General features: G+C 50.2%; 1 long non-coding RNA gene across 1 annotated transcript in view; it reads left to right on the forward strand.

Annotated features, from left to right (window-relative positions):
* The first annotated feature begins 6,756 nt into the window (after window positions 1–6,756).
* Window positions 6,757–9,101, forward strand: part of LOC111816586 — a 12,872-nt gene continuing 10,527 nt past the window's right edge. Inside the window, exon 1 of the long non-coding RNA XR_002820945.1 lies at window positions 6,757–6,830. This is a non-coding gene — a long non-coding RNA (uncharacterized LOC111816586). The remainder of the gene's footprint in view (window positions 6,831–9,101) is intronic.

Consider the following 9,101-nt stretch of genomic DNA (forward strand, 5'->3'; position numbering starts at 1 on the left):
TGTGGTGCTGGGGGATTGAACCGCGGTCCCTGTGCTTTGCTAAGCTTGTTCTAAGTAGGTGCTTTAGACCACTGAGCCATCTCGCCAGCCCTGAAAACCTTTCAAAGATGCTCACAGCCCAAGTTCCCAAACAGCCCATTTCCTAAGACTTATAAGCTGCCACAGTGCCCACCTGCCTGAGGCTGACATTGCATTCCCCACAAATATGTGAATAAATTGTTAATAAAATCTTTTCTTAGCCAGGTGACACAGGCATGTAATCCCAGCACTCAGGAGGCTGAGGCAGGAGGCTCACTTCGAGTTTAAGGTCAGCCTGGGCTACAGGATGAGATCTTATCTTGAAAAAAATATTTTCTTTCTTCTGGCATTATCTCTTGGGCAGCAGCAGAACCAGACCTTTGGCAGTTATACCTAGAGAAACCCTCCTGCCACTCGCCCCCACCTTTAGCTCCCATGGTGGGGGCCACAGGACACATAAGGCCACCCACAGGGTCCTCCATACTCACCTGCCTCCTTGCTGCCCCGACTGTCACCACCTCTCCACCAGTAGCCTGGTCGGCTCCATGATGTCTGACACCCGCCTCATACATGTAGCTCTGCTGCTCCCACAAAGCACCTCTCTGGAATCTTCCAATTCTGAGCAGGTGACTCAATACCCCAGAGAGGACCCGTGATCCCTGAGAGCCAGCCACAGGCAGCATGATCAGGGGCCAGGCCTGAGCCTCAGCAGGTGGCAGGGATGAGGGTGGTGCCAAGCACCCTGGGTGGATGAGAGGAACGGAGGAGGGTGTGGAGAGGAGGTAAAGGCAAATCCCCACCCTGCAAATGGCAAAGCTGGAAGAAGAAGCATTTCTGGTGGCAGTGAGGGTCCTAACTCAGAGGTAACATTTGGATGCTTTTGAGTTGTAAGGTCCAGAGAAGAACAGGCAGAGATGGCCCCAGATGTTGGGAGGAGACAGGAGCTGGAGCACAGACCCCGGAAAATGGGATACAGGCCTTTGGCCACCCACTCAGCCCCAGGCCTGGGACAGCAAGCCCTAGCAGGGGCCACAGAAGGGAGACCCAGAATTGGTGACACTGAGGCAGAAGGAGAAGTAGGAGGAAGGGAGGCCTCCCTTGGTATGTGAGCCTCATTCCTTCACTCTCTCCTTCCCCAAATAATCACTAAGCACCTGCTATATCCTGGCCTTGTGCCAGGAGCTGCGGACACAGAGATGACCAAGGCTGGGACCCAATGACGCCTGGTGAGGGTGCAGGAAACAGCAATCCCAGGAGGCCCTGTGTGGCTGCAGATGTCTGCTTTAGGGCTGCCCCAGGTTACCCAGGGCACACATAGTGGCAGAACTGACCTTCCCTGGCAGCTGGAATCTCCAAGGGTTGAGCCAGCCTAACACAGGGGATGAAACTCCAACCTAAAGATAGCTGGGCTGAGTTTGTGTTCTCTAAAACTGGAGAATGAATTTTAGGAACAAAGGAGGTTAAGAGCAGCATATATTTATTGGGGGAAAGAAAGCTTCTGCCTAAGGAAAGTACAGAAGGGGGACCCAAGCGGGTTGCCCAGGAAGCTTGTGTCTTACACAGATTTTTATACAGTGAAACTATGTGGTGAGACGGGTCTAAGGTGGAGAACATGGGAACTCACTTAGGTGGGCATGAGGTGGGACAAAACTACGGTCAACCGATAAAGTTACAAGCACCATAGCTCAGGTAAAAATTGGTTAAATCCAGGACTGAATGGGGAAGCGAGTCATGCAGTAAACAGGCATGACTAAAGAACAGGAGTTTAGCTGGTAGCCGGTGGCAGTCACATTAGCGACTCCTCCCGGCTTCCTCAGGGTGATGATCAATCCGGATGCCTGTCTTTAGGGAGGTCAGCATTTGTTCGATCTTTGGTCTCTAGGTCTGGCCCACAGCGTGAGCAGCCGTCTTCACTCACAGTTGCAAGGTATGTTGTCTTCCGTGCTGTCTCCTTGAGGGCCTGGCTCTGTCTGACCGCCTGTAATATCTGTATCTAATTCAGCTGCCTACAACAAGGCAGGCCTCTCCAAAGCACCTGTCCCGTCCTGTGTCAGGCTGCTCCTCTACCCCACACCCAACCAGGGGCATTCCTGTGGCTGGCGAGGCCCTCACGCCTCCTGTTTGTTCTTCGTCCTCCAGACCCAGGTGCAGTCCATCCTCTGCTACCTCCCAAAACTCAAGGTGCCCACAAAGGTTCCTGCCATCAGAGGCGGGGCCAGGCCAAAGACAGAGCCCAGTGTCCACAGGACTCCCCCAGGAGGAAGTGGGCACAGAGGCAAGGTTGTGTCCAGCCCTGAGTTCCCTAGGGTCCTGCCTGGGTGAAAACTCTGCTATCTTGCTGTGGATGCTGGGCACAGCACATGAGCTTATGTCCCTCCCATTCTGGAAGTGGCCTAAACTATGAGTGTCCCACCAGCTCATCTGTACCCTTTGCCCTTACCTGTGACTGAGACCAAGGGAGCAGAGGATGGATCAGTACCTCCTAGGGGGTGGGACTGACATGTCGCCCTGTCCCCGGCAGTCCAGCTTCCTGGGAGAAGCCTGGGGCACACAGAAGGAATAAGTAAGTGTGTGTGTGTGTGTGTGTGTGTGTGTGTGTGTGTGTGTGTAGCAACCAGGGACACTGTTTAACACCAGAGTAGGTAGATGACTGCAAAGTAGCACGTGATCATTGGAAATCATTGCTGTAGTGGAGAGAGCCCTCTGTGGTCAGGGCAGCCAGAGGCACCCAGGGCCATGCCAGGAGAGTGTGGTTGGCAGAGGTGGCAGGCTTTCATGAGCTTCAGCCTGCAAACCCCCATAGTGAAGCCCACCCTGCCTCAGCCTCCACCCAGATGTCTGCAGCCACTGGGGTGTAGACCTGGTGTGGGGGGGGGGTCAGCGGATCAGCCAACCCCGTCCCCATTCTCTTTGCTCAGGGAGCACCTGTCTGCCCAAAGTCCAACCTCCAGCTCTGCTGTGCCATCCAGGTACTGAAGGAAGAAGTGGGCCTCTTGGCCTGCCGGTGGCTTTCCCGCCCCAAGAGCAGCTGGGAGCTCCTGCACCTGGAGAGGCTCAGCTTTCCTGGGAACCAAGGGCTGCTGGGGTCAGGTTGCAGCTTAGGCAACAGGGCCAGCTCTTCCTCGTTCCCAGGCCTGCCAGAGCAAGGCCGAGTGAGGTCAGAAGAGAACAAGGCAGAGGTGGGTTTCATTCTCCCTGAGGTGGCCCTGCAGGGGTTGCTGAGCCGGTAGCTGTGCTCTAGGAGGCAGGGACTCTGTCTCTCCACTTTCTTTTTTGCAAGACTGGGGATTAAATTCAGGGCTTCACACAGAGCTCCATCCCCAGCCTTTTAACAATTCATTGTTTTGAGAGTTGGTCTCAATAAGTCACTAAAGTTACCAGGGCTGGACTTGAATTAGCGATCCTCCTACCTCAGCCTCCCTGCGTGCTGGGATCACAACTGTGCACCAACCTAGTTTAAAGCCCACTTTACAGATGAACACAGAGACTCAGAAGGAAGGGACTTGGTAGGCAAAGGGGAGTTCTTGGTGCAGAACCAGGTCTGCAGCCCACTGGTCCTCAGGACGTATACATACAGGCACATATCACACATATGTATGTATGCAGGTGTGCAGACCCCCACCTTCCTACCTACCACCCAGCTTGCCACACAGAGATAGGACTTGGAGAACCTAGAGACCAAAATGCCTCGCTGAATGTGGCTTTCCTGACCGGATCTTCTTAGAGGTCTGTGTGTGTGCATGTGTATGTGTGTGCATGTGTATGTGTGTGCATGTGTGTACACACGTGTACATATGTATGTGTGTGCATTGTTTGCCACCGTGTGTTCACACATCTGTGCATGCATGCATCTTTGTGTTTACTCTCTGTGCCTGTGTGTGCGTGCACACACGCATGTGTGTGTGGGTGTGTGGGTGTGTGTAGAGAAGACTGGACCCAGTCCCGGATATTGAGTGCCTTGTGTTTGTCTCTCCTCCCCTGCACGGAGCCCCCTTCCCTTTCAGGATTTCCCCCTCCCTCCTCAGCACCCCTCCCAGTTTGCCAGGCCCCCACCTCCTCACATGTAAAGCTGCCTTTGCCTCTGAAGTGTCTCTTCTGAGTGACCCTGGCTCTCCCTGCTTCCCCACCCCAGCCTGACCTCTCCAGTTCCATAGCTTACTAGATCCCGGGGAGGAGCCATCTACCTTGGCCTGGCAGAGGATGACACTGAGGTTTACTGCAGTGATGAACAGGGACACCAAGTCGCTGTCCCCAGACTGGAGTGGGGGAGGATGCCAGCAACCCTGTGCCTCTGTATGACCTTGCTCCTCCCGACCCCCTCCTAGCCCCAGGTGTCCTGATGGTATGCCTGCTGCCAGGCTGGGCACCTGGAGACACTGGGCCTTCCCTCCAGTAGCACTTTCCTTGCTTCAGTGGTTCCTGGCCCAGCAGTGGCCTTTTGTAAGGGCAGCAGGGGCAGGGACCTGGGGGGAGGCAGAGAAGCTGAATCTAGGTGGGCTCTCTCCTCAGGGCCCTTGCACTTGCTGTTTCTCGCCCCCTTCGAGTCCCAGCCCAGTTATGCCCTCGGCAGAAGCGTCTTCCTGAGCGCCACATTGAACAGTGCCCTGACATCGCTTTTCCCTCCCTTGCTTTAACCTTCCTGGAACCTACCATCTTTTTTTTTTTTTTTCCTACCATCTTATACATGGATTCCTCCCCAAGAAGGAAGGCAGATCCCCAACTTCAGCCTTCTTTTCATTCATTACTTCACCCCCAGCGCCCAACACAACCTGGGGCATGGCAGACACTCAGAGATTGGCTAAATGAACATAGCAACTCATGCAGTCATTGCAATGGTCCTGAAAACCAGGGGTTGCTGTGAGGTTCCTTCAGATAATAAAATGAGGTGCGGAGAGACAGTAAATCTTCCAAATCACACTATGAAGAAGTAAGGGTTGACTGTGTGACTACCCAGCCTGCTGAACACCCATCGCAGAGAGGAGCCAACCCTCCGTGCCTGACCTCTCTTCCACAGTGATGACCAGCAGTGTTGACCCCTAGAGGGGACAAGTACTGGGCAGAAGGGGTCCTAGGGAAAGATCCACAGGGCCTCAGGGAAGTCATCCAGGACTGGACAGGGACAGTCAGAAAAGAAGCCCAAACCAGCCCTGGAGTTTCCAGCCCAAAGGGCCCCAGCTTGCCTGCAGGAGCTTTATGGGCCCTTCCTGGTCACAGCATGCCAGGGTATCCCCTGACCGTGGAGCCTGTGTTGGCAGATGGAGAACCCAGAAGGTGGAGGGAGGCCCTGAGATACAGGCAGAGCAGGGGGTAGCAAGTGGAGAAAGGAAGCAGGTGGCCCCTGTGGTTGGAGAGAGAAAATTGGCCTTACTACACACTTGAGCATAAACTGGAGAACTCTGGTTTTGAGCTTGAGTTACTAGCTTGTCATAAAAGTTTGAGTGATCCATTTAACAATTTTTTGTTTCAATATAACAGGTTTGCTTACCATTTTTAAATGATTATTGATGTGAAGTGTTCCATTAGAACTCTTGCCTCGGGCACTTCCATGGTCAAACATTAGCCAGTTCCTCTATGTGCACACTTGGGTAACTTCTGCTAGGAGGAGAAGGCAGCCTTGGGGAGGGCTATGCAGCAAGAGAGGTGTATTAGCTTGGTTTTTGTTACTATAATAAAGTACTTGATTTAGGCTGCTTTATAGATAAGGAAGGTTTACTTAGCTCACAGTGTTGGAGGCTAGAAGTCCAAAGAGTAATGTGAGGAATTTTGGTGTGCAATCCCTGAGCGACGCACATCACGGCAGGAGTGAGTGTATTCTGTCTGTGGGACCTCTCTGCCTCTTATGAAATCACTGAGATTTAATCACAGGGCTTCCACCCTATATATCTCATCTAATCTAATCACTAAAGGCTCCACTTCTAAACACCATGACTGGATTGAGTTTCCACCTTCTTAAGACCATTAATGTAACTCTTTGGAGATCAAAATCCTGCATGAGTCTGAAAGGATGAAACAAATTCAAACCCTAGTAGTAGTGTTTCTATTCTGGCCCTAAAGAAGCTGAGATTTGGAGGTGACAAAATTTATTTGAGGGCTGGGGAGATAGCTCAGTAGAATAAGCACTTGCTTAGCAAGTGCAAGGTCCTGAGTTCAATGCCCTATACCACAAAAAAAAAAAAAAAAAAAAAAAAAAAAAAAAAAAACTTATTTGAGGTCACTGGTAGGTGGGAGCTATGGAGTCTGGTTGGCTCTAGAGGTCCCTGCTCCTGACACAGGATGTGTTCCTAAGAATGGTTGGAGCCATGTGTGGTGTTGCATGTCTATGGACTCAGCATCCTGGGAGGCTGAGGCAGGAGGATTGCAAGTATAAGTCGAGATTGGACAATTTAGTGGCTTAGTGGTTGTGCCTCAAAGAATTTCTAAAAGGCTGGGGATGTAGCTCAGTGCAAAAGTCCTTAATTCAATCCCCAGTTACAGAGACAGAGACAGAGAGAAAGAGAGAGAGAAACAACAGGGAGGTGGGGAGCTCATTTGTCCCCATTGGGCAGTGCACAGGACACCTAGGCATGGCTACTCTGTGCTTTGGGGGAAGACTCAGCCAGCAGAGGCTACTCCAGGGCCAGTAAATCTGGCAAGAGAACTCCAGGTAGGGATACCTCTTGGGTACAGATTTCACAGGTCACACCCCTACTCATACCTCTCTGGTCCACTAAAGGCCTCTGTGGGGTATAAGCCCTAGAAAGCCAGGCCAGCCCTCAGCACAGGATGTGCCCCAGCACCTGCTTGCCTGGGGCTCACACACCCCAGCTCTCCAGGTAAAACTTATATTCATTTAATGTGTTTATAAAGTATAACTGTATTGAAAAGAATTAAAGTCTCAGATGTATATAAGGTATGTTACACACTAAGATAATAGTAGTTTATTTCACCTACCATAAGCTGATTACTATAGAATTTTACAAGCAACACTTCAACTTTTAAAATTCAATTTTGTTTAAATAACCAAAAGTCTAACAATAAAAAACACAAGAAACTGTCTTAGTAAAATATAGAATCTTTGCTTTTTAACCTATAAAATTGTAAATGTAACCAAGATCATCTTGATATCTTAAGAGAAAACCTTACTGCTTAGGACATAGCAAGCTTAACCTTTTAATTATAGCCAATTTAAATACACCTTAACAAATGCATTACTCATGAGAACTAAATCACAGTGTAGGGAACACTTTTTAAGCTATATGTATTCTACATTTAACCAAGGAAAAGCTCTTAAATTACCGTAGGTAAATAACAATGGACATTGCATCTATAAAACCAATATTTGATAGTATGTCTATCAGCGAATAACCTGGATAGAACTATGTTACCAACTTTAAAGACATCTTTATTGCCTTGTGAACTCACTGCTATTCAGCCCATCTCATGGCTACTTATCTATACACCAACTAAAGCAGAACATAAACCTGAAATTGACACACAGAAACATAAACAGCAACCCAATCGTATATGACCTTTTTAAAATTTTATTTTATGTATTTGGTCCAGGGTCTCACTCTGCTCTGACTCATAGTGATCCTGTTTCAGCCTCCCCAGTGCTGGGATTACAGGTGTGCGCCACCACACCTGGTCTTGACAGGGCTTTTTTATACAAAATGCACAGGTCCTAAGAGAGAAGACTCCAGGAACACCCTGAAATTCCCAACAAACTTGAGTGAATGCCTCGCTTCTAGGAACGATGTTCTTCCTTTTCCAAATTCTTACTTTATTTATGTCTTTTTGAAATAGGGTCTCACTATGCAGTCCATGCAGGCCTGGAACTCACTTTGTAGCCCAGGCTGGCCTCAAACTCAGTGATCCTCCTGCCTCAGACTCCCCAGGGTCTGGATTACAGGCATGTGCCACTATGGCTGGCTCCCTTCCCAAATTCTGAGGTAAAGAAAAGAAGCCAAGTCAGTTCCGAGCTAAGGTACAAAAGCTACCTGGGCCAGGCAATTCTGAGACCTTGCAAAGCTGTGTCACTGAAAGCTGGAACCTGGACTCCTGACAGAGACAGCTGAACACTTGTTTTCCAGACAGTTGTAACTGTATGTCAGTCTTTTCAAAAGAAAGCCTTGGGGCTCCAGACTCAAGTACGTCACTGGGCTGGGTCCACTGCTCCAAGTCGTAGGGACAGGGAGCCTCTTACCCTCCTTAGGTTATTCACTCACCAACAGTGAGCCACAGGACAGAAGATGCAGGAAAACAGGACCTCTTCCTCCACAGCAAGTGTTGATTTCAGGCGTGGCATGATGGGAAACAATGGAACTCTTCCTTGAAACTGGGCGGTGCTGAGGTGCCTGCCATGCCGATTCCCTTATGCTTCCTTCCAGTCTCTGGAACTAGCTCAACTGGCAGATGAGCTGGTTGATGCGCTCACCCCGATAACCAGGTGAGCCCATCTCCTTGAGGAAGCCCACCCTGCTCTTCGTAGTGTGCCAGGCCACAGACAGGTGGAAAGGGTGCAAGAAGCAGGCAATCTCCTGGAAATGAGCCCTGGGAAGGTGATTTTGTTAATGAAGTCTTCCAGGCAAATGACACCAAACTTGCCCAGGTGCCCCTCAATCACAGTGTTGCCCATCAGCGGGAAGGTCTTATTCTTGACCTTGCCCTGTACACATTTCAAAATGAGTTCCTGGACAGACATCAGATTTGGAAAGCCCCAGGTAACATAAGGCTCCACTATCACAGCATTTTTTTTGTTTTTTTCCAGAACAGGGGAATGAATTCAGACCCTTGTGCTTGCCAGGGAAGCACTTATTCTACTGAGCCATCTCCCCGGCCCCATGCACAGCATTTTGAGAGTTTGGGGGTGACTTAACAAAGACACCACTGAACAGCTTTTTCAGGTGAAGTCTTGCCGTGGTCTTCTGTATTAGGGAACACACCCCATTAATGCTCTGGAGGTGGACAACAAAGGCCAAGGAATGTTCATCAGGTGCTTCCAAAGCGTAAGGTTTGGGGCTGGTGAGATGGCTCAGTGGTCTAAAGCACCTACTTAGAACAAGCTTAGCAAAGCACAGGGACCGCAGTTCAATCCCCCAGCACCA

The sequence above is a fragment of the Octodon degus genome, unplaced genomic scaffold, assembly GCF_000260255.1.
Source record: "Octodon degus isolate 3935 unplaced genomic scaffold, OctDeg1.0 scaffold00035, whole genome shotgun sequence".
Lineage (NCBI taxonomy): Eukaryota > Metazoa > Chordata > Mammalia > Rodentia > Octodontidae > Octodon > Octodon degus.